Source organism: Centrocercus urophasianus, unplaced genomic scaffold, assembly GCF_019232065.1.
Source record: "Centrocercus urophasianus isolate 14NV4802_14NV808 unplaced genomic scaffold, USGS_Curo_1.0 seq_10, whole genome shotgun sequence".
Lineage (NCBI taxonomy): Eukaryota > Metazoa > Chordata > Aves > Galliformes > Phasianidae > Centrocercus > Centrocercus urophasianus.
The window spans coordinates 51134528-51156922 of record NW_024884142.1 but is presented as its reverse complement, the minus strand read 5'-3'; the positions used below and the strand labels follow the sequence as shown (position 1 = coordinate 51156922).

At 35.0% G+C, this 22395-nt stretch overlaps 1 long non-coding RNA gene across 2 annotated transcripts in view; it reads left to right on the top strand.

Annotated features, from left to right (window-relative positions):
- LOC122156547 overlaps positions 1-22395 on the top strand; it is a 47457-nt gene that overhangs the window by 11583 nt on the left and 13479 nt on the right. Inside the window, exons 1-2 of one of the 2 annotated variants that reach the window (XR_006167515.1) lie at positions 6388-6482; positions 10711-10823. This is a non-coding gene — a long non-coding RNA (uncharacterized LOC122156547). Of the gene's footprint in view, positions 1-6387; positions 6483-10710; positions 10824-22395 lie in introns of those variants that run through there. The other variant, XR_006167519.1, reaches the window with a different exon arrangement.

Below are 22395 nucleotides of genomic sequence, written 5' to 3'. Positions count from 1 at the left end.
TATTCACTTCAAAGTAGTTTCATTTTAAGTTTTGGGTACATGTTGGGGTCATTTCTTTTTTTTTTTTTTTTTTTTTTTTTAATCAAAACAGTTTTCCCATCTTAATTAAAATCAGTGGACTATGCAGTTCTGTTAGACTGGAGGAAAGGAGAGTTTGTTAATTTACATTTAAATAAAACTGATTTTCTGAACTTCTGATATACCTGTATTTTTAATATCTTGAGCTTCATATTATATTTATAAGCATTACCACTGGAATTATGGGGAGTCTTGGCTCACAATGCTGTTATCATTCAGCAAGGGTTTTTGTAACCATGCAGACTAAGAGCAGAGACAAAACAAAGGTTTAAGTGGGTTAATGATTTTGTTAAATCTACTGATATAACTTGAAGAAAAAGGCAACTTGAAGAAGAACTCAAAACACCACCCATTTTTTTCCAACTATTCCATTTGGTCCAAAGGAGGGTAATGTTCACTGCAACTGCTATTATACTGATTCTATTCTGCTGTCTTGTAGAATCATAGAACCACAAGGTTGGAAAGGATCTACAAAATCATCTAGTCCAACCATCCTCCCACTACCATTGCTACCACAAGCTATTAAACAATGTCTTGTAGCTCCTCATACAGACACCTCTTGAACACTGCCAGGGATGGTGACTCCACCAACTCCTTGGGCAGCCATTCCAGTGCTGACCTCTTTGTGAGAGAAAAAGTTTTTCCTTAAGTCTAACCCAAAACCTCCTTTGGCACAGCTTGTGGCCATTTCCTTGGGCCATGTTTATTGCCTGGCAGAAGAGACCAAACCCCTCCTCATCACAACCTTCCTTCAGGAAGCTGTAGAATACAATGAGGTCCCCCCTGAGCCTTCCCTTGTTTCTTGATTACTGATTATCACCAAACAGATTTCAATGTCTTCAATAGCTTAAGTGTATGAAAACCTTTACTGTTCAAATATAGTACTAAAGAATACCAATTAACATCTGAATTATGAGTAATTAACAAGAATTCTCCACAGCACAAAAAGATGTAATGTATTTATAACACTACTACAGTATGAAACATGTAGAGATGCATCGAAAGACAGAATTTGCTCAATTTTACACTTTCCTAAATTGAATAGCGCACAAAGAAATTTTCTATTTAGTAACTATTTTAACATGGAAACCTGAAGAGATTTCCTTAGTTTGCAATTAATAATATATATTTACGCAGTCAGCCCCTGACTAAGACTGAAAATTCAACACTTACTTGAATGCAATGTAACATTTTGAGAATGCTTTCAGCTTAGATTTTTTGCTGTCATTGAATATAAGATAAAAAAAGAATTTTTTAAATACCTGGTGAAAATAGAAGGATTTTAGAACTTCTTTATTGAATTGTAATAGAAATTAAAAAAGAAAAATTGAATTGTGACAAAATATAAATAATAATGAAATATTTAGTCCAGCGATAGACATTTTCAATGATTGTACTTCAATTTACCAGCTAAATATCATTTTAAAATTAAAAAAATAAGAACTCTTACTTAAAAACTATCAAAAGAAACATTCAAAACAGGTGCTAATTCACTTATATTAATTCAATCTGACTGTTACAAAGAGTAATCAGATGCACATTTTTCTCTGATTTGGAACATTTATCCAACAAACGAAATGTAGGCGTTCGTTTGGTTTTCACAGAAATTCAAATCAATTGTACACTTCAATATATATTTTTTTTTAATTGCAAGAGCATATCAGATTCATTGTAGAACTACAGTCTACCTTTACAGTGCATGCACAATAAATCCAATTTCTCCAGAATAACATATTGGAATTTTTGCTTTTCCACTGAAAAAAGATTTCTTTTTGTCAAATTGGTATCTCTGTGTGACAACATACATTACATTTTCTGATACTAGTAGAAGCACATTTGCTTTTCCATTCACATCTTCCTTTAAAACCTCGAGAAACTGATTCCTTGATTTTCTCGTATTTTGTGATTTTTTTTTCCCCCACTGTGATTCTGAAATCAGTTAGGAAAAAAAACAAACACAGAATGAGTTACTCTTAATGCTTACACTTAATGCTATCAGCATTGATTATACATGATCTTCTTTGCTGAAGAAAGTGGAAAGTTCAGACTTAATCCCAAGACAACAGGCATTCATCTTACGTGGGATAATTTTGTTCTGTATAAAGCCAACAGAACAACCTTGCTTTTCCTAATGCTGTTTTGAAGAAATTTAAATATCACTTAGGTTGAGGGAATTTTCTTTCACATTATATGGAGTCACTTGAAGAAACACTTAAATACTTAAGACTTAGATGCCTTATATTGACAACTCCCACTATCCTTGTTGCAATTCTGCATCTGAAGATCTTTGTATCACATCTGAGAAAGCACAAATCCAAACAAAACTTGAAGAAAAAAAAAAAAAAAAGGTGAAAAGAAATACCTGAAGCCTTATTGCATATCAGAGTAAAAAGAATGGAAGACTTTAAATGCTTGTATCCAGAAATCTAACCCTTAGGATCTTTTTTTCAAGCTGCTAAACCTTTAGAGATGCAGCCATCCATATCGGAGATAAACTGGTTGTTTTTGAGACAGTAAGAACTGTGTTCTTAAGGAAGGTCAATTTTTCTCCTTTTCTCCAGAACAGTTTGTTGCTAATTCAAAGTTCCTCAACTTGAAACTGATCAGAACATAGCGTCATGTCCATTTACCAGTTGATTTGATTTTGCTGTGCAACAGAACTTGACAATAAAAGAAGGTATGAGGTGCTGATGCTACATTAAGCTTGGAAATACCGGAGAAATACAGTTTCCAATTCCACATACTCATTACCTATTAATGTTGGATTAAAATTACCGACAAATGCATTTTCATGAACAGCTTGTTTTGATTGGTGGAGTATTTGGTAGTTATGCCTAATCTCCCATTCTATTATTTAACCATTGATAGAAAGACAGTGTTTATCTATTGATAATGTTTTATTACCCTAAAATTGATTCACATTTGATTCACATTTGCTATGTAATAGGTATCTAAAATTCTGCTGAACATACCTACAAGTGCTCACATACAACACAAATATTTTATCCATTTTTAAGGAGGCCTTTTATGGATACTGTGAACATTTTTTTAGTTAATAACTTATTTCTTCCTTTTTTTTTTCCCAATAAATGCTGAGTATGCAATAATTAAAATAATTTTATTTTCTCACTGCTTTAGGAAATATAAGTTTTTGGTATTATTAAATTCTGTCTTTCAAAAGTGCTCCAGGACTTGGCAGGACAGCAAAGGTGAGAATAGAGAAAAGTGAGGCAAGACAAGGTGAGGCAAAGCAAGAGATGAGGAGGTACAAGGAGAAAAAAGGCAAGAAGAGACAAGGAGAAGGGATAGAAAGGGAATAGAAGTGGGGAGAAGAGAGAAGGGGAAAGGAGGGAAAGGAAGGAGAAGCATCTGAAACTTATTTATAATCATAAATGGGAAATAAATAAATATAGTTGAAAACAAGTAAACCATCTGCTCAGCTATACATAAAATTATTGCTAGTACTGTATTGACTCTTTACATCAAGTACGCTTCATTTTCCTCTGTCAAATCTAATCAATCATTTGTTAGTATGATGTATACCAGAAACGGTAACTGAACAGATGCAAATTCATTATCTATGAGAATACAAGTTACTAGAATATACACATACTTCTTCAACAAAATCATTGAAACAGTGTCTAATTACTGTAAGGACAGTACCACACGAAAACTATACAAAGAAAGAAATAAAAAATATTGAATTTGTAGCAGAAAAAAATGATAATTTAAAAAATTCCCCTTGCTATCTGTGTAACAATTTCAGTCATCTTTGGAAGATCTAAGTCCTGATCTTGAAAAAACATAAATACATCCTCAGAGAAGTCCCAGTGGTTAAAGTCCAGTAGGACTGATGTAGCTGAAAAATTTCTTTCCAAATGTACAAATAAATATGGATGCCTAAAGAAAACACCATTGGTGTATTTTGATACTAGTCAGTATACTTTAGGTTTACTAAAGTATGAAGAGATCTAAATTCAAGTATAACCCAAGACTAGAAAGTTTCTACGCTCCCTTTACAAGAAGAATTACTTGCCTTGAAATGGGAGTGGGGACATAAGGCTGCTGAGCAAAAGCAGCCTCTCCCAGGAGAAAAAGCCATAAGGATAAAAAAGCCAAGACTTACAGCTCTTTGCTTCCTAGGGTATCTGATTCTATCTCAGCCTTTGCGATAACACCTCTCAGAAACGTAGGAGAACTTCAGTCTTGCCATTCCAGGATGAAAATTCACATCATGATTGAACCCACTACAGAACTAAGAGAGAAAAAGAAGAGATGGATTAGAAGTGATTCTCATTGATTCTTGTTGATGATGGGCAGCAAGAACAATTCCAAATAGAGAGGCCAAACCTACCCAGGTCCTCCTCTTCCATTGTGACAGCCACTTTCCCACACTCTCAGAATTTGGTGAAAGGCAAAACAAATCTACGAGCTGTGATCTTTTTGTTACTTACAGCAGTTGGTAATTGGACAACATCTTATTACTTCCAGTATCTATTCAATCAGCATGCTCCAGGTATTCACTCAAGAGAAGGTCTGTTTCATGTAAAAACTGGAATTGAAAAATGTTTTGGTATTTATGTCTGTGATGGAAAATAATATCTTTATCAATTAATTGAAAATTAATTAGTTACAGAATTCTGATTCAATGGCAAAAGAGTTTAGCCATTTTTTATTACAAACTTGATACAGTTAACACTTCATAGGACTTTTGGGCTTGAATTTTATGATAGCACTGAATCAATTTCAAGAAAGCTATTTTAGTCATTTCTTATTAGTTCTTAAATAGCAAGGAAATTTTTTTTTGTAATTAGAGAGGAAAATAAATATGCAAATCTGTTGCTTTCTGTCCTATATTTCTTCCTCTCTTTTAATTGTTTAGTCTTGCTTGTTTGTTTACTTGTTTTTGGGGACATGGGATATTTTCTATCATATGTGTAGGGACAGAGACATCAAATTTACATTTAAACTTACTTTGACAAGTAGTTTTTTTTCATTAAAGAGATATGATTGTTATTGAGTAACTATAATTACATTGTTGTGCCACTGTCACTGCTTACTTTAGTTTTTGGAATCGTTTAGGTTGTAACAGTGAGGGAACCTGACTGAAATGCGAGCTAAAAACTGAAAGACCAAACATCTTCTTTCTTACTGTTAGGTCTCTGTCACTGTTTGTAAAGAGTGCTCTAGATTTTCTTAAGTTTTCATTGAGTGTTCATTAAATTCCATGGTAGTAGAAGTACTCAGAAAAGAGACTTTAAACATATACCGATTGAAGTTTCCAGCAACAAAAATTTGTTGTAACAATTCTGTTGGTAGTATGAAAAGTAGGAAGAAATCATTGTTCCATGGGACTCTTTTACTCAAAAGAAAAATATCATGTTGTAAGAAATATAGCTCTTAATATTAAAATGTAAAACTTCATTAAAATGAAAAATAAGAATCCAAATATTCATGGGTACCTATTATATTGAGGATAAAGGCAACATTTTTAGTATCTTTTTCAAATCACTCAGTTGTTTTCACTCTTTCAGAATACATTTAAGGGACTGCAAAAGTGGATTGTATGTTTTTTCCTGTTTTTTTTTTTTTTTTTTTTTTTTTTTTTTTTTTTTTAAATTATTTTTAAATTTGTGTTAACCTTACATAATAAAATCAGTCTACAGCTCTGCAGTAGATAGAACTACAGTACTGTAATACATGATGTTTTCACCGGCATGAAATTGCTTTGGATTTCATGCAGACTTTTCTAATGCTCATTAGCTTCATTTCTTCAGAAGTGTTTTTGTTCTCAGAAAATAATAAGGGAAGGTTAAGATAAACAAATAGATCAGAATAAATAGGCTGTACAGTAAAATACACCAAGAGAAAGGAAGGGATTATAATTACTGCAGTTTTGAAAGATACTAAGTTATTGGGACTGGCAAAGAAATAATCATTTGCATAGGTATCTGTCATGTGATTATTTATCACATAATTTATGTGCAGCCTTGACGGGCTACAGTGATGAGCACGCTAGAAATATGATGGATGAATGAAAGGCACTCAGTGAGGTGAATGTGAATCAGAAAGTCAATATCAATTTGAAAATCAATCAGAAAGAATAAGACTGCTTAGTTTGTGTGCACAAAATACTGGGTTAGGTGCTGTCTGTAAAGGCTAGGAGATTTCTAAATCTTACAGAAAATGTTCTCTAGCAATGTTCAAAAAGTCTGCTACAAAATGTATGTGATCAGTTGTTTATAGCTCAGGAAATTATGATCTTTGTTATAGTAGAACCTTCTCTTTCATTTTCAGGAGCCTGTCCTGACTATCTGGGGTTTAGAGGAGAGCTGCTTCCCTTTCAGAAACACAAGAAGGGCAGAGTTGCAGTAACTCCCTGACCTTTAGCTAAGAACCCTATGGTAAAGTAATTCTTTTGATAACAGCTTTGGTGGAGACACTTGGCTGCTCTCATCTCTGTCTCAATTTGAAAGGCATCGCAAGAGAAAAAGCCCTATTGTTCCTATTCTGAACAACATCAATCTCTTAAAAAAAAAAAAAAAAAAAAAACAAAAAAAAAACCTGCACATTTATACAAAAAACTACTTAAGGGCAGTCATTTTCTCTTACTGTTTTTTGTAGTCTAGTACAATAGGATCTCACTCTTTATTGGGAGCTTTTAAGATTACATTTATTAAAATGCATCTAAAAATACATTGAAGATCATTAAGGTTAAACGCCAAGATCTCCAACCTTAGGAAATACCAGAATGAATGTTGATAACCTTTAGTTTAGGTTATACATCCTCCTTTTGAAAATGTCTTTTCAATGAACTATTTCTGACTGATTCCCAGCTTTGTTCATTGCCCAGGAAGACTTACTCTCAGTGAATGAGCAAAAGTTCAGTATTTCATTCCATTCTCTTGTTCAGAGTTTGGCAACATGCTTTGAATACTGCACACCACCTAATTTATCATCTCAGTACAAACTAATATTCACATGAGATTTTCTATGACACTGCTGTAGTATTTGAATGTGGCAGAGGAATAATTTAATCATTGTCTTGGTATAAGATCCATATGTCTGTATTTCAAAATCTATTCCTCCTTGGTAGAGCTATTACAGAAAGAAAGAATCATGTCTTTTTTTTTTTTTTTCCCCCTCTAGAATTCTTTGCTTTCTGTTCACACAATAAGTAGGGTGAGAGTTCTCAAAGCAAAGGCCTGACTAATTTTAGCAGATTTTAGTGAATACTGGTAGAACATTGCCTGCAGGAAAACAGGAAAGAAAGAAGGAGGGAAGAAAGAAAAAGTACAAATATTGTACTTACCAGAGGAGCTTCATAAATTTTTGGATCCAACAAAATGTATGATAAAAATGCAAATGATATATTTAAGGTCCATTATATTCATTGTCATAAGTTACAAGTAAACATAAATGGAATGCAAAGTACGCAGAAAGTTACTTTTACACATGCTGACAAAAATACAAGAATTCTGTCTGCTAGTACAAAAACAGAAGGAATACCTTTTTCATATTTCTAATATGGAAAATGTGCAACTTATTACTTTACATCACCTAGCAGTGTTTGCATAATTAAATGGAGTCTCTTTCACAGGCACTTTCCACTATTAAACACCTTTTTTCCCCCTACAATTATAATTAAATGAGTTAATATACAAAGTTACTGTCATTCTCTGCATGACAAAGAGCAAAATGAGAAAAACTGGTAAGACCTATCAATTACTAAGTTAAAACATATGAAGAGTAGCTAGGTGCTTCATGTAGGCTGTGGTCTTATTTCACTTTTTATTCAGAGAGTAAAATGCAACTACAATTTGGGTAGGAAGACAGTGCCAGCTCACTTGATGGCAATGACTATGAAGCCAACACGGTATTGACAGGGAGATATGGTTAAAAGTGGGAGGGGAGTGTCTCTCCTTGGTAGGCAGAAATTATCATTTGACACTATCTTTAACTCATCTTCTTAATTTACTTTTTTTCCCCTTAAATCAAAATAATGCCAAAATGTAAAGACTGCTAAATGGAAATACCATCTCTAATTGTCAGGTAACTTTTATCTGCCCTGCCAGACCCTAAGTTCGGGGATCTGATTTGAGTTATGTGATACAATTAAGAATGAACACATGATTATTTCCCCAAAATTTGTGCTGAGGATTTTTATCTAATGAGGTCACCATATTTACTTGTTTTTTTTCCTACAACTTCAAACCAGATTGTCAACTTCTACAGTTTCTCGTACTTGAATCTTTTAAAGTAAATGCTAAAGTTTGAGCTAAGCAAAAACTTTCTTAAAGATTGCAAAGTAATACAGTTGCTACTGTAAATCATTAAAGTAAACTATGCGAAAACACAGATAATCTATCCATACTCCACTTCGGGGGATCTTGATTGTCTGAGTACCAACCCCCCATCCCTTTATTTTTTCTAAAAATTCAGTGTAATCTGAAGACATAGTACTACCTACTATGCCTGATATTCTTCAATGCTGCCTAGAGGCACCAGTCTTTATGAGAGTTTGTTTGCACGTCCTTAGGCATTTTTTGCAAAATCTGAATTTTTGTTTTATTTTTAAAATTTTTAAGATATTTACAGTGTATTGTAATCATTGTAATAGTAAAGTATTATAAAAGGTTCTGTTCTCCTAAATTTGTAAATTAACTAACTCGAGAATGATGCTCACTAGTTGATATCACTACAATTTCTATGTCATATAAGTAGATATAGCACTGAATATAGGCCTGTTAGCTTCTGTCCTATAGGTTGTACTTCCTCAAATCATGTACAAGTACTGTCTAGTCCAGCCCTTGAAAAGCATTTTAGCAACTATAATGAGGCAGAAGATGCATTCTTGCTTTAATTAATGTGTGCTCATAATTTTAGAAATGTCTGAGTAATTTCACAGGTCTATCTTTTTTTTTCTGGTCATGAACAATCCCTGTGCAATTACATTTCAGTGATGTTAACTGAAGCTTTATCTACTGATCCATCAATTCCATACAGAAAATAATCTGAAAGTTAAAGCTTGATGAGCCATCAAGATTATATACCCTATTTTATCTTCATAAAACTATGTAAAAGAAATTCATTTATTGTTTAAACAAGATGTGAAAAAGTTATTCAACAGCACATCTCAAAACAAAACCAATTTTCTATCTTCAGAATACATGCCTCAGATCAGCTTCTAAAATACACTTTAAAAACAAGACCACATTATTCTTTTCCCTTTTGTTTCTCAGTTGACACAATATTGGCAAAATTAGTTAGTTTTACAAAAGCAACATTTTTTCATAAATTCAGCTAATCCGCGTCATACTTCACTGTTTTACATTTTTTTTTCTCCTCAGACTTACCAATGCTCGAAAAAAAAAAAAAAATATTCAATTATTTAGATTTAGTACAAAGACTACTTTTGTTGAGTGCTTGCACTTACATCTTTATCACTTGATACAATACGTAACTGAAGCCAGAGTGCAAATAACTTATCACATCCTGAGTCATGTCGTGAAACAAGTTCTTTGTTGTTTGGGAGTCTCAGTCCAAAATAACAGTGCCAGGGTTTTTGCTATTTAAAATTGCAATTATGCACATAGACTTAGAAAAGCTGGAGAATATCTTTCCCTGAGTGTAACTGCTACGATATCTGTTTGGCTTTTTCACCAGGAAAAGCACATCTGGGTGCATAGAAAGTTTATGTATCCTCCAAGAAAAAATTAGCAGCTTTGTAGTACTAGTGTTTTGTTATGATCATATTTTGCTATTCAGGAGTTTCTGAAAGATACTGTGCATTTTTAAAGAAGAAATCTACGATCTGTAAGGAATTGTAAGATAATAAACAATGAGAGAAGTATGAATGAAAATATGAAGTTTTAAAAAGAATGAATGAAGGTCAAAAATAGTTCCATAATTGTGAAGAACAATGTTGGTTAAAAACTTACTAATGACATGGATTGTAAAAGGAGACAAAGAATGAAAATAGATAAATTAATTCTTTTTTAAAATTCATTTATTTTAATAACTTATCTATGATAACCATGTATGTACACCACATATATGATTTGATATTTTTTCCTCTTATACATAAGGAATGTGAAGTAGAAAAGACAATAGCCAGTATAATAACTAAAAATGATTAAATCCTAAAAGACTGATTGCTGTTTCACTCAACACATAGCTAAGCACCATGTAGTCATTTACTGATGGGATGGGGGAGAGAATAAAAATAAATGAACAGTAGAACTCATGGGTTGAGATAAAAACTATTTACAAAGACAGGAGAAAGGAAGAAGAAAAAAAGGGTAATTGTTATGACAATTATAGGTGCATGTGAAACATGATCAGTCTCATCACCCACTGACCAGTGCCCACGTAGTCCCTGTGCAAAGGCAGTCTGCCTGATGAACTCTGCCCTTTTTCAATCTTGCCTTTGACATGATGTGGTATAGCATGGAATATCCCTTTGGTCAGTTAGGTCCTGGTCCTATCACCTCCCAACCCCTTGTACATCTCAGGCCCCCTGCTGGCAGGGCAGTACAAGAAAACTAAAATATCCTTGACTCCATACATAACTACTCAGTGACAACCAGAAACACTGGTGTGATATCAACCTTGTTTTTCTCCTAAAACCAGAAGTTACCAGACACTGAAGAAAAATAACTCTGTCCCAGCCAAAATGAAGACACTTCTAAAAGATGCCTTGAGTCATGTTTTTAAGGTGCCTGACTAAGCAAGCTGAGCACCAGGTAAGTGGAAATAGTATTCGTAAAGAAGCACAGTCCAAATTCTGAAAACTGAAGCCATTTCTTCACAGTCTCCCAGAAAGCTAACTAATGTCAACCAGTTTAAATCACAGCCAGTAGGGAATAATCTCTGGGCTCCTATGTCCTCTATCCTGGTCAGACAACAACAGTTAACAGATAATATTATAATTATATGATAAGGCTCAAAATGCATTTGTGTTCAAGTTGAGGTGATTTATTGTTCTATTCTCAAAGCTCCACCAAACAACCTCCCCTATTTACATAATCAAGGCATCAAAATCTTCAGAGCAAGGCATATGACTAGCAGTGGGCTGTGCTGTGTGTGTTAGGATCACTTATGTGTAAAATGAATCAATCAGGCTAAAAACAAATGAAAGAGGTGCACAGGTGCCAGCTGTGTGCTGTTACATGATGGAACAGTTCAGGCACTGCTGTGGCCCTGGCTAAGGTGCGGCTGGTCAGAACTGCAGATTAAATTTAGGGAATGAAGTGCTACACTGAAATACTTTCTGTCTGTTAAATCTTAAACCGGGTGACACAACAAGAGTCTGTGAGAATAGGTGAGATGGGGCCATTAGGCATCAGCTTTCCCCTCTCCCCCCCAGCATTTCCAAGTTCAGAAAGGCTTGTCCCCTATAAAGTCAGAAACGTAAGGAATGACTATGAAGAATTCATTAACAAAACTTATTTTTAATTATGTTTGTGAATATGTACTGCCTTGAAAGGAATACCTAACATTTTATGGCTGTAAAAACAAACACACCAAAGAGCTTGACAAGAATCTGAGAGGGTGTTAGCCATTCATAACCCCACTATACAAGGGAATAGGACAAGCTGACCAAAAAGCCTTGCTGCATGAGACTATAGGGCAGTAACATGCCATTTGCCTGGCCTCAAATAAGATGAAAGCATGGGGACAGCAAGTAGCAGTACAGGAAAAATCTGCTGCTCTTAGAAGGATGACCTGCTGGGACTGCATCTAAACATCCTACAAGGAGTTGGTGGGAATAGTGGAGAAATACTCTTCGTACACAATGGGAGAGAAATTTTGATGACAAGAGGGGCGGAGAGAGAGCAGTGGAGAAGTGCTGTAGTAGTAGAGAAGGTAAGTGGAGAGAAGTAGCTCTATAGAAAGGACTGAAATGAAGGACACTAAGAAAAATGTACCATTCATGTAAGTTAGCAACTACACTCTGAAGACTATCCATGACACTGGATGTTGTAAACTAGAAATATCACTTTCAACTTATTAATGTTATTTAACAGGGAACAGGTGAAAGGGAAAAAAAAAGATGAATTTGCAGGAGGCTGAAAGAAAAATCCTCAAGGAGAGGTGAACTCAAGAGGCAAACTCAGAAGAGGCAGAGAGAGCCATGCTATGTAATAGCACCTCCCTGTCACCAAGGCTGTGCAATGGAAGCAGCAGGTGAGCCCCTCTGTATGCAGGGGGAGCCAGCTCTGGTTACTACTCTGCATGACCAGCTCCATTTGCCCAGGCTGCTAATTGTCATTTGTTTCTGCGGGATGAATAGGAAGTGCTCTTGGATGAGTATGATGGCTGATCTCCACAAACTGTGAACGGGGCTGTATCTGCTGGCCATTTATTTTGTCCATTCCTATCGCAAACTTGATCCTACTGCGCTTTCTGTGGAAATGTGGCTCTGATCCCTGCATCAGGTGCTTTCGTTTCTCAGAATTGTTGTGTTTTAACCCAGGAGATAGTGAAGCATCATGCAGTTCCCCCCCTTTCCCCCAAGGGATAAGAGAGAGAATGGGAAAAAAGTACCAAGTAGAACTCATGAGTTTAGATAAAAACTGTTTTCTAAGATGTGGAAAAGGAAGAGGGAGATATTTATATATAATATTTATATACATTTGCTGTAACTGATGTATAAGCAGTTGTTTACCACCCATTGACCAATGCACAGCTTGTCCTTGATCAACAGAAGTCTGACTGATAAACTCCCTTCCCTCTTTTAACCTCTCCTTTCACATGTCATGTGCTATGGAGTATCCCTTTGGCCAGTATAGGTCAGATGTAGGAATGATTACATACAGTATTATGTAGCTATTTTAACTGAGGCAGAGTTCTTCTTAAACTAAAAGACTGATAAGTGAACATAAATATTCTAGAATAATTTCATGAATGAAAGAACTAAGAACAGCATTCAATGCAAGCTAGATGTAACAAAATTACTAATAACACTATTTAGTATACCAATCAAGAAAAGTGGAATGGTTGTGATAGAGTGCAAAATTCTTCTGTAGCAATGGAGAAAGACATCAGGAGTACCTATTGTCAATACTGAAAGAACTTATCTAAGAAAGAGTGAGATTATGGTTCTAAACTCAGCAAAAAGCCAAGAAGCAAGACACTGCCAAAAAACCTGAGACTCTCCATTGTTTCCAGAGGTTCTTCCAGAGTGATTTAAAACTGCTGTCTTATAGACATCCGAGTTAATTTTACATCTTTGTGATGGCTACAGAGCCTGGCTCCAGCTGAACAAATCTGATGCCTGTATCTTGTCTCCATGTGAGGCATTGACTTAATTTCTCAGAAAGAGGGTGAGAGCATATTTTACATTTTAGGATATAAAACTGGCGGGGAAAAAAAAAAAGTCACAGAACTATGTATTGTGAAACTTCAAGAATAACCTACCATGAATAGATATATTCAATTGAGATAATAATCAAGAGTACTTAAGAATTGACTGAGGAGATACCTGTTCCCCTGATGTTTACTTTTAATAAATCTCCAGACAAGAAAACTCCAGCAGCTTGAAAAAATGTTAATCTTCCATATTGAATAGCTGGTAAGCCTTGTATCAGTTCTAAACAAAAACAGAAATGCTGGTATAAAATTTCACTGATTAGGAGTTCAGCAATAGCAACAAAATTAACATCAGCCAAGATGGTTTTACATAAATTAGATCTAGTCAAATAAACCTGTTTGATTAGATAATAAATTTGGCTCAAAATATAGATGTACAGATGCCATATAGTCAGGCCATGATATATTTATTACATTGTGGTCCTGAATTCCAATTACCATTACATAATATCAATTAATTACATAAAAAAAATTAAGAACTAACCCAAAGATGAATCTCAAAGGATTATTTGTCAACTGGGATTGAGCACCAAATCTCTCTTCCCAGTGGAGCTCTATAGAGATTAGTTTATTCAGCATTCTGCTTGTTGGAGTATTCTAAGTAATGGCCCAGGAATAAACAAAGAAAAAAAATCACTGGTAAATCTGATGGATGACATACCTATTGGAACAATGACTTCTGAAAGACGAAAACAAGGAAACTCGATTGATATAGTATTTCTAAGTAAAATGGATCCACATACAATCAGTTTCAACAGAACCAAATGAGAAGCAAGATGTTTTCTATAAAGCAGTACAGGCAACTTACATATAAGGAAGGGCCATATAAGGAAAATCAAGATTCCAAGGAGAATTTAAGAGCTTTAGTGGACAAGCAACTTGATGTTTCTTATCAGTGAGGTGTCATGGCAAAAAGACTAATAGGAAAAGCAGAAACAAGGCAATGAATGTTTCACTGTTATTAGATTTAAAGAGATGCAATACTGAAATTCATTCACAATGAGAATGCCTCCACTTTTTAAAAATGTTGAAGCAAGATGTAGTTTGCTCAAAATTCATGGAATTTCCACAAAACCTCTTTGAATTACAATATGCTAGGCTTTCTTAATGAGGCCTAAATGCTCGTAAGACAAGCTAGAGATGTAAGTTAGTAAGAAAATAGTTTCATTTTAATGGGAAGCAAGCATCAGATACCAACAATTTCCTTGATTTAGTAGGTTAAAATCTTTGACCTATTAGATTCAGCGCATAAAACCTGAAACCAGATAAATTCAAGTGAGAAACAAGCCAAAATATTTTGTAGCTGGTACTGAAGTAGTAGTTACAGATGTATTCCAAGTGGGAATATTCTTACTACTGGCCACTTCTTGAGCCCGTTCTATCTAGTTTTCTTCCCTTTCTCTCTTCTCATTTAATTTAAGTGGTGAAGTGTTCTGTCTGAATATCTGTTTATTTTTGTCTGCATTAAACTGATAAAAAATAATTATCTGGAAAGCCAAATAAAAACTAGTTTTTGAAGTAAATTACTACAATTCAAGTGCAAACAGCGGAGTTAATGGCATTAAACTTCCAAATGAAAAAGTAGTTTTAAACATATTGCAAAACAACTGCATACAAATTTCATACAGAATAAAGCAAGGAAGTGAATACTTGGCAGACAATTGGGGATCAGAAGAAGATGAAGATGTATGTATTTTTATTAACTTATGTTAAAAGCAAAACTATTTCTATGTCTTCCACTTTTTTTTTTTTTTATAAAAAGTGAGCAGAGGAATGTTGTTTTCCAACTCCACTTCATATACACTTACAGTCTCCCTCTCTCTAACAAATACAGTCCTAAAGTGCTAAACTTCATCTGCAATATGAGATTTAAACCTAAACCTAAAGTGAGTATGGGAATGGCCTCCAAACCAGCAGCTCCTCACACAAATATCTCTACATCCACAGTTCCTTTTAGGAACTAGCTCTCCAGTTCCACCACATCTATGGATCAGAATTGTCTCTTTTTTAATGGCCATCCTAAACTAATGCTCAATCAAGATGTTTAAAAGCAAAGTCTGTACAGTGTGGTACATAGTCACTCCTGAATACCTGCATACTCCTCAGAAAAGCTAGGCTTATAGCTTATAACATTAGTTATAGTTTTAAGAGACTTTTCCAACTTTTTTTGAGAACTACAAACACCCTTAGGGAGCAGGGGAGGGAACACCCTTCAATTTATTACCGCATTACTTGGAGAATACAATCAAGATTTTAGACATGCTGTGACAGCCTGTACAATCAATGGATATTAAGATATTATAATCACAAAATAAACAGGAGAGTTAGGCAAAGTAGACCATGATAACAAAAGAGAATAAATGGAAGGCTTACCCTTATGCTGGGCTCACCCACAAAACACCAGAAGGAGGGATCTCCAGAAGAGATCCTTCCCCACTGGTAGCCAGCTCTTAAATAGGTCTAGGAGGGGTGGAGCCTGGCTCCACCTCTTCCGGCAGCACAGGTGAATTGCCTTCACCTGTGTTCCTCTGGCTGACTCTTGGCTCACCTCAGGTGATCAATCAGAGGTTCAGGCTGTGACTCAGCAGTTCCCATACACAGCCTTTTTCCATTCTTCAAAGCAGCAGTTACAGAATTACATCATCCTCATATCCCATGAGAATTTAATCCCAGAAGTATCAGATGAGGGGAAGGACTTAACTGCCTCTGAGCAGTTTAAGTATGCTCTGTGAATGGTATTGGTCATAAGCTAGTAATGATAATAATAACAATAATAAGCAAAAAAAACCCCCACAACTTACCCAGTTCCCTAAGGTAGGGGCTTGCTGAAAACTCCCATAAGGCAGAAATCTCTAAGTAGAGATGCTTCCTTCTCAGCTACCAGCCCTTAAATGAGGCTAGGGAAGGGGAAATTCTGCATCCATTCATTCCGGTTGTGAAAGTGAATTGCTTGCACCTGTGCTCCCAGGGATGACTCCATCTCTTCACCAGATGCCCAATCACTGGTTCAGGCCATGACCTGTTTCCATACACCGGATGAGAAATCCATGATGAAAGGTTGATTGTGACTTTGTTAAAAGAAGTAATCAGAAGAAGAAACTATTCATCACAATATCATCACATCTGCTAGCATGTTGTAGTATTGGGTAGGTAATCTGCATTCTGGTGTTTACTAGTTAAAATCTAGAAATCTTCTTAACCTATAGCAAGAAAACTTGTTCTGAAAAATTTATGCTGTGTTTCTTTGCCTAAAGATTACTATTATGATAGATTGGGTAGAGGTTAGATAATCTTCTGATAACATATGTTCAAACTGAATCTTCCAAAGTATTCTAGATTCACTCTTCAGCTTGAAAAGCTCCCACGCATTTCATATGTAATTTCTGCTCAGAATGAGTTCATTCATCTCAAGACTTGTGTGATGAGAGAAATCAGATGTTTGAGAAACTGAAGCTAGTAGTCCAGTGTGCCTTCTCTGGCAATTGAATGAGGTGTAATTATAAAGAATTGGATCAGTGTTCTTTAAAATAGAATTATTTGCTTTACAACTTTTCCTGGAGAAGTAGAAACCAAGAATGAGGGTAAGTCTGAGCTTAATTGGCTACCAGTTGTTGTCTGCTTCAGGATGAACTGTCTCACTCTTCATGCCCTGACACACACAAAGATCAGAGGAACCATTCAACTGCCAGCTGAAATGTCCTAAAGCATTTGATACGGAAATAATAAAATGGCATAGTGTTTAAAGGATTTTCAAGTCTTTATGGCATAGAAGTAGGATGTTTGCTTTGATACCCTGAAGTTCTCCATTGGTGTTAGCTTACTACGTTTAAGAAACTGAGCTGAGCCCTATGTCTCCGTTAACTCCATTAATTTAAGGCCAATCACTTACTGCATGTGTAGGTACGTACCAAAATCCACCTATGTTTAGGAGTTTTAATTTGGAAACAAATTCCAATTGAAATCACTGTTAGCAATAAATCTACAGGTGGTTTAGATTAAAAATGTAAAAGGTGAAACATTCTTGAGAAATAAAATTTCCTTCAATAAGTCCATAAATATTTTACGCAAGTAGTCAGAAGTTTGACTGATATATATATATATGTATATAAACATAATTACCACGACCTATGAATTCTTTTCACAGTCTTGATAAAAATAAAGTAGTAGTTATATCACCATCTTAAACAACGCTGTTGAAGAGAATAATTTGAAAGCATTACTTGAGAGGACTGCAGCTGCTAAAAAATAAGCACAGCATAAAACGCAATTATTGTAAATATTTAAGGTTGAGTCTTAACTATGGAGACATATGGGGCATCCAGATATTACAGATACAATACTTGTGACTTTCAGTAAGCCTGTTGGCTTACTGATTCAAAACAAATTGGTTACATCTGTCACCTGTGAAATAATAGAAGTCTACTTGAAAAGCACTGAGATTGTTTACAGATCTACAATTGAAAAATGTAGACACACTTTGAAGAAATGTTAAAATAATGTCCAGTTACTTTTGTGCATGCAAATATTTTTACACCAAAAATGAGCACTTTTCTGAAAACGTTACTTACAAGAACACTTCACTGAGTATGTGGAAAACATTTTTTCTTTGATTTTGTTGTCATTCCAGAAAAGATCCAAGATTAAGTGCAGTGAAAAATAGATTTTGAATTTATATATACGGATAAGACAAATTTTAACAGTAAAAGGAACAGCATAATATTTGAAGAATCCGCTTCAGATTCAAATTCTTTAGAAATAAAAGTAAAATTTCCTTTAATTGTTGTTTTGATTTAAGGTCATAATGAACAAAAATAAACATATCTCCTAACATTAAAAAACAGAAGAGGCAGAAGCATTGAGATTTATGCCCGGAGAAGGGGGGTAGCCAATGTAGTTCTTGAGAAAAATGTTGTTATCATAACTACTAAGTATAGTATGTACACAAAAGCAAGATGATTTGGGATGACACTTTTGTGGAAGTAGCACTTATGAGATATCATTACTCATGTCAGCTGTATTATTATTAAAATCTTAGCTTGGATGATTTTGTAAAACATTATTGAATAACGTTAATACTCTGGCAGCTTTGGAAAAAGAAAGAAATCACCTAACGTCTATTTTCTAGTAATTTAAGAATACCAGCAGAAGAAACAGATGGTAAAATAGCTCAATATCCTTTGGAATATCTTCTATTAGCATTAAAATACACACCTGCTGGAATGTACGATCTTACTTTAAATGTAGAAAAGCATTAATAGAAATGTACAGCAGTGTGGTTATATCTCTTAATTGGTATACCCTAGTGAAAACAAACATGCTAATTAACTGTTCATCCTGATTATAAAAGTCTGATAGGAATACACAGTGCTGGGAGACATTAGTTTTTATTATAGCAATTGCTTTAGAAATAATCATTGTAAGATGCTTGAAATATTTAAATTATATAAAAGTGACTCATTACAAAGCATAGAATGAGTGCAAATTTAAGAGCATCACAGCAGAGAAATTTGTGAGACACAACAAAGTTTTCAACATCAAATTACTCTATACAGAATTGTGGACAATGCCAAATAGTCACTGCTTGACATGTTTTGCTATCTTTTTATCCATTAGACAGTGAAGCTGATTACAATCAGTCTGTTTCCTGAACTTATTTGGTTTAAGGCTCTGCTTTAGTGGAAGCACAAATATACAAGCTGATTTCCAAATTCTTGTTCAGTGATCCTATTTCAGCACTATTATTCTGTTTTTTATTTCAAATTTTTGCTTTTGCTCCTTGGAGGATAACATTCAGTGAAATTTGCTGTGATGTTCAAGCGTAATCCAGTCACACCGAAAAAATTTCTTCCATTTAAAAAGATGAGTGCTGTCACATTCAAGGTAGCTGGTGGCTACAGCAGAATGAGAGCATCATTACAGCTTCTAGACCATCGCTTTTCAAGAAAGCAGATTCCAACAAGAAGACTGTGTCTTTGACATCTGACCTACTTGTGACTTCAGAGAAAGAGAGAGAAAGAAAAAATTCCTTTGGACAGAGAGATTGGTTGATAGAAGCCAAAATGCTAAGTATTTTTTCAAGGAAAGGGTTTTTCTTGGAACTAAAGACCCTTTTCTGCAGCCAAATCCATTGAGGGAGGTCTAACACCAACGAATATATCTCTTGACTAAAGTGTGTACTTTGATCCAAAACACAAAATGAAACAGCATTTGTCTGCTTCGTTCAATAGCATTTCTAGACATACTGAATGGATGGAAGAAGTCTATTGGAAATAACAAATGCCATCACACGAGCATATATCTTAGACCTCAGGAAAGAAGATACTCCATCAGACTTCACATGATGGATTAGCAACCGTGTTTGGAGATACACTTATACTTGGAAGAAAAATTAAAAATGGTCAAATTGTATAGTTATGGCTAATCTTTTATTAAAAACTCATTACATTCCGTATCTTATTTAAAGTTGAATATACTACCACAGATTCAATCTTAAACTCACGTAGAACCAAGACTAGCAATATTAATCGTCTGCAATAAAAAGAAAAGACCAGGAGCTAGCACAACATAACATTTCTGATAATGGTTTTATTCCTTACTGTAAATAGAGTAATATAGGTACAGTTCTGCTTAGCTTCTCTGTTATGTGTCAACAAATAAAAAGAACGTATTTATATTCAATTCCTTACAAAGACTTAGGGTTAACCTTTACAGTCATGAATAATAGCATTTCTCATTGGATGGCATAAAATACACCCTTTTCTTTTTTTCAGGTTAAATGAATAGTAAAGCTCTAAGAATCCCAACACTTGTTTGGCAGACCAGATCAAGTCCCTCTCTAGCTTCATTCTGACCTTTATAACTGTGTGCCTCACCGTGATGTTTTGCTGAGATGTAGAGAATCCCCCAGTACAGACTGAGCTTTGGGAAATCTGCTGGAATCTTTATTTTTAAAACTTCAATTGTAATTTACCATAAAATAAGTTTTGAGTACTTATGTTTCTATTAAATACTGCTGATATCTCTATTCAGTTTAAGATAAATGGCAGTAGATGAAAAGACAAATAGAATCATACAGTTTGGCCAGAGGGAATGGTGTAGAGAACGTAAGGTACAGTATGTACCTAATGTATGAGGCTGCAGGGATGTAGATTACACTCAACTTGAGTAAAACTGTAAAAGAGGTCTGAGAAAACATAGTTGTTGAATCCATAGAATTAAAGGGAGTTAGGTAATTAAAATGCAAAACAGAAAACAACTCTCCCTTCTACCCTTGTTTGCAACAGCGTACAAAATCTGAACAAGTCCAAAATATCTTTGAGTATTCTTTTGTGAACATTAACTCTACCAATTATCAAATTTTTGTATGTTTTCCTGAGAAGATTCAGAACACTGAGTGACTGGATTCCATCAGTAATTGAAGTTGTTGGTGTGGGTCCAAAGCAGGGCCATGAAGATGATCAATCATATTCTGTGTTGCATCAAGAGAATTGTGACCAGCAAGTAGAGGAAGATGATTTTGCCCCTCTACACTGCTCTCATGAGACCCCACCTGGAATACTGCATCCAGTTCTGGGGCTCCCAACACAAGGAGGACTTCAAGATGTTGGAATGAGTCCAAAGAGGGCCACAAAGAGGGCTGGAGAACCTCTTCTACAAGGACAGGCTGAGAGCCAGGGCTCTTTGGCCAAGAGGAGGCTCCAAAAAGACTTAATAGCAACCATCAGTACCTGAAGGAGGCCTACAGGAAAGCTGGACAGGGACTTATTACAGTGGTGTGTGACATCAGAACAAGGGGCAATGGCAGGGTAGCTTTAGACAAAATATTAGGAAGAAATTCTTTGCTGTAAGTGTGGTGTGACACTGAAACAGGTTGCCTATAAATGTTGTGGATAAGCTCCCCCTGGAGTTGTCCAAGGCCAGGTTGGATGGAGCTTTGAGCAACCTGATCTATTGAGAGGTGTCCCTGCCTCAATCCAGGGGATTGGAAATACGTGGTTCCTTCCAATCCAAACTGTTCTATGATTCTATGACTCTTAATGTGAATTTGTGATCCCTTATCTTTTCACAACACACTTTTCAAAACACAAATATATTTAAATATAGAAACATGCCCATGGATGGCTATGTATATGTAAGCGTATTCTTAAACATACACATACATCAAACTTCATACTTGTGAGAACTTAGTGAATAGCTACAATCTCAGAGTTCTGAGCCAAACAGCCCAGGAAAGTTAACAAAGAATTCCTATAACTGCATCAGTTCTGACAGTTTCCATATTTATTTCACTCCAGTCTGTTACAGTGTACAACATCCTACTCTTCCAACATACCTGAGAACCAAGGTTTACAAGGAAAGTACCAGAGATCTTTGGTACACATGTCTGTAGAAGGATAACGGGACACCGGCTGTAATTAGAAAATTAATTGCAAACACTTCTTGTATAGCTGAGTGGACTAGAATTTTCAGTGCTCAGATGTAATTAGAAAACATCTGTGAAGGAAAATCAATTGTTCCTGGTAGTCAATGGCTAATTTTCCACAATCAGAATAAATAATGCAGTATGATATCTTTGAAATGAGCAAGTAACTATTTCTCCTTTCTTTATTATTTTAACGTATCTCCTTTTATTTGTGCTAGATATCCTTTATTTTCATCACAACTAATTTCCACTGTTCTTAGATCTTCTTAATGATATTTAAACCCTGTTTTGCTGTAAAAACCAGCCTGCTACAGAGTTCTTTAAGGTGATGATTTATGATTCATGAAGGAAGAGTCGAACAAATGCTTATAAATTGCTCTGTGATGGTTTCATAACGGAAGACTTGCCAAATGAAAAAAGTTGAATCCCATCAATGAAATTGCACATTTATTAATATTAATAAGTATTTGACCCGTCAGAGGAATAAAGTCTTCAGATTCTATTTCTTGATCTTCAAAGTG